The sequence below is a fragment of the Ochotona princeps genome, chromosome 3 (genome assembly GCF_030435755.1).
Source record: "Ochotona princeps isolate mOchPri1 chromosome 3, mOchPri1.hap1, whole genome shotgun sequence".
Taxonomy (NCBI): Eukaryota; Metazoa; Chordata; class Mammalia; order Lagomorpha; family Ochotonidae; genus Ochotona; species Ochotona princeps.
The window spans coordinates 82,754,125-82,758,356 of NC_080834.1; the positions used below are offsets into that span (position 1 = coordinate 82,754,125).

General features: G+C 37.6%; 1 pseudogene; it reads left to right on the plus strand.

The window, feature by feature from the left end:
• The first annotated feature begins 3,739 nt into the window (after window positions 1-3,739).
• Window positions 3,740-3,852, plus strand: LOC118758977 (U6 spliceosomal RNA; annotated as a pseudogene).
• Window positions 3,853-4,232: the final 380 nt, after the last annotated feature.

The following is a 4,232-nucleotide window of genomic DNA, read 5'->3' on the forward strand; positions in this document are numbered from 1 at the left end:
TGGCAGCACCATTTACCATCCAGCTTCCTGCTTGTGGCCTGGGAGGGCAGCCAAGAATGGCCCAGGGCCTTGGGAACCTGCACCCACAGGGGAGACCCTGTTGGGGCTCCAGGCTTCAAGCTTTGGATTGGTGCAGCTCCAGCCACTATGGCTGCTTGGGGGCTGGATCAGTGGACATAAGATATTCCTCTCTGTCTCTCCTTCTCTCTGTATATCTCACTTCCAAGTGTGGAAATAAGTCTTTTTAAAAAAGGAAAATAATACATCATTCTGCCCAAATGACAAAGAAATAATTCAAGCAATCTATTATGGGTAGCACTATGACACAGTGAGCCTGCCAAAGCTTTCCTTGCCAGTCCACTGCTAATGTGCCTGGCAAAACAGAAGAAAATGGTCCATTTGGTTGGCCAGCTGCAACCATGTGGGAAAACCATAAAAAGAAAACCCTGGCTTTCACATGGTCCTGCCCCTGCCATTGTATCCATTTGTAGAGTGAAGCAGAGGATGAAAGAACTTTCTCTCTTTCTCTGTGTGTGTGTCTCCCTCTCTCTGTGTAATTCTGCCTTCAAATGAATAATTCTTTTTTAAAAAAGACAAAACAGATCTAATGTATTTAATAATGATCAGTGCACTCTTGAAAAAATGTAGAGTGGTTGTGACATGCTCTAACAAATAATAACAAAGACAAAACCCAGTAATTATATAACACATATGTTAATTAGTAGATTTAACTGTTCCCTACCAGATAAACACTTGAGACGAGCACACAAACACCCATTTAAAAATTGGAAAGGAAAATGGAAAAGCTTCCCATTTCTAAATGTACTGTGTATTTTATGCTATAAGTCCATGATAAACGCTGTGGTGTTATCCAGTTGGCTCTGTAGTGCTCAGATGAGTGCCTTCCAGGTCCTGCCAATTTACTGTTGACTAATCTTATTTGTCCTTTGATCTATGCTAGTTTCATTGACAGTAGGATGAACATAAGTTAAAAAAAAAAAAAGACAAGAAAAGAAAGAAAGCTTACAGGGCCAGTATGGTGGAACAGCAGGTAAGAAGTTGTTGCCTGTGACACTGACATTCTACATGGGAGTTAAGCTCACTTTCCAGCTGCTTCACCTTCCATCCGGCTCTCTATTAATAGCCTGGCTCTCTCTTTCTCTCTGTTTCTCCCTTTCTGAACTATGATTTTCAAAAAAAAAATAAATAAACCTTTGAAAAAGCAATGAAAAAGATGATGGAGGTTAACAAAGTACAGGAGGTATAACTTTGCTATACCATCCTTATTTGTAATATCTGAATAATATTAAGATAATGTACACACACCTAGTGCCAATTAATTAACAAGCAGGACTTTGAGATGTCTTTTTATCAAGGTCCTCCAATGATTATTGCCTGCTACCAAGTAACACAATACCCATAAACTGCCTTCACTGGTCCCAGGCTCTGGCTACTTAAAGGTGTGTTATCTTGGATCCTCTTTTCTGGCTCTTCCTGTCACTTTAAGAGGCACGATTCACTCAGGAAAGTTACTCTGACAGAATTCTCACAAATACCAATTATCGGCCCTTCCCTCAACAATAAGAGCTCCGCATCTACTATACAGTAGAGACCCACAGTGACAGGCAGAATGGGCTCAGCTCTCACTCCCAACTGGCTTTCTAATTGGGTGGAGAACTTGCTTCCTCCAAATCAATGGGAAAAAATTCCCCTAATGAAGTAACAAAATACAGCAGTGACACTGGTATCCTCAACTGAAGCCAAGAATCCATTGATCTGGAGACAATAGGAGAGAAAAGCTGCTTTTGTTCTCCAATTTCTTCTGCTGATGTGCTCCAGTGTCTGTTCAAAGGTCTTCCTTGAGAAGGCCAGGAAACCTGCTACAAACACATTTGAGGCTTACAGCATCAGATAGCTTTTCCTATGCAATGTTGAGCTCAATTCTCTGCCATGTAGATGTAGGATTCTCTATGTCATAAATTACGAAGGGGAGCTCTTTGAGGATTTATATCAGTGGGGAACTTAGCTACCCCATCTCTCTTGCAGTATCATGAGAGGTTAAGTAGAAGAATTGGGCTAATAGTGATTGCTTTGGATTTTACAGGGGGGATGTTCCATAAATGTGACTGACCCTCCTGCCATGAGAGGGTGTGCTCAGATTTAAATAATGAATACTAATCTAGGAAAACTGCAATTCCATCTGCTCCCAGATTTCCACTAAATCACTGGAATTAAAATTCATTTTTCAAAGTCAAAGGTGTGACTGCCTTCAGAGAAGTACTGGGTCAAGGAACAGTTCAGTAATTTAGGTAAATTAGTTTTTTCTTTTCCTGAAACAGAAGCTTTTTCAAAAGAACAGGCCTTTTACCTCCTTAAATTCTCTGGGTGATTTCTCCAGATCGCCTCTCTGTTTTGTGTACAACAAAGCATAACAACACAGCCTGGGACAACTCAGAAATTAATAACCGAAGCAAGGGTTTAAAAAATGACACAAGTGAGACCTATCAAATTAGAAAATCAAAATGAAAACACACTAAACACTTCAAAATTTAATTAGAAAAAGTTCCAAGTTCAGAGCACACTGAGGCCATTTCACACCAGTGCCTCTATACTGGAGCCTGGGAATGAGTGTCGTTACCATTGAATATGGCCTTGGGGAGAAGGTAAGATCTGCTCTTGGCCTCCTTTTCCCAGGCTGCATCTTAAGGTTTACCCCACAGCATTTTATCAAAGACTGATCCAAGGCAAAATCTCTTTAATTTAACCTTCACAAGAGATGTGATTCAGATTTTCATTTTCACCAATAATGCAATTGCTAGTGACTTGAGAGTGCTCATCGTAACATGAGAAAATATTTTTCAAATTAATACACAAAATATGAGCCACAAAATTGGCCTGGATCCCTGCACAGCTTTTCCATTGATACTGAAATCTAATACCACATATCAGGGAAGGATCACTTTTCTACCTTGCAACATACTGGGAGAAAGGGAAAAGGCTGGCAGGTTATACATGTTTTGAACGAATCATATTTCTTTTCTATAGCCTTTCTCATACAAATTGTATATCCTGCACTTTAGGACTTCTGTACAATAGGTGTGCATGAAGAATAAATTACAAGGGAAAAGGGAAAAGACAAGCTTCAAGTACTACATGAACTTTATGTTTTTCATTAGTTCACATCTCAGAATTCATCCCATACAATAACATTTACTTCTGGAATTGTTTCTGTTTGGTGGACAAAATTGCTTTCCATCATTTTTTATTAACAATGAAGCTGAGATCAACTGAGGTTTCTGCAAGGTCACATCTTAGCTGCAATGGCTTAATGGGAATATTTCACACTAACAAGGATCATTTAACATGATCCTTAAGGTAAGTACTAGGGTGATTATAATACATCCTGTACACACATTACACTCTGAACTGGCTTTCTGATTTGTGTAGCTAATTTGTAAGCAGAAATATAAGAAGGAGTTTCAAAATACTCATAAAAAACAAATTGATAAATAAGTTTACTTCTGTACAAGTATTTTTGAAATTGTATTTCTAGGTCTTTAGAAAGTTCATGAATAGGTGCACTACAAAATGCACCATTATAGCCATTTAAAACTAGAATCTCCTTTCCTGACTGTCATTTTGGAGTGAATTTCCATTTTTGTATTAGTCTTATCTTTCTGACTGGTCAGTATTAAAAGTCATTTTCATATTCCATAATATTCTTCAAGGATTTTGTTTGCTGCTTGATTTGGTAGCATATGTACTAAAATTAGAACAATGCAGAGCAGAGGGGATTAAGCATGTCCCATTTGGAAGGATGGTATGTAAATTCATGAAGAAATGCTTATTTTTCAAAATGTATTCAACTAAAAACCATTATGCTTACTGAAATAAGTCAGACCCAAGTAGATAAATCTTGCATTTTACAGTTATAAAAATGTAATATTTTAAAATTTGATTATCATTTACAGTCTTTGTCTACACTCTTGAGGGATAATATGTTTTATTTTTCTACTTACTATCTGTTGTATTTTATTCATAATGGAATATTAGGCCTCTGACTGAAAGGTAAAGTTAAAGTGTATCATTAAAAGTTAAAACAGAAAAAAGAAGGAAAGAATATAGCAGATGTGAAGTACCACCATGTGCCCACGTCCTTATCATGAAATGTATGAAGTTTTCTCACTTTGCATTAATTTTATAAATTTAAAGAATTTATTTTGGAGATAGCC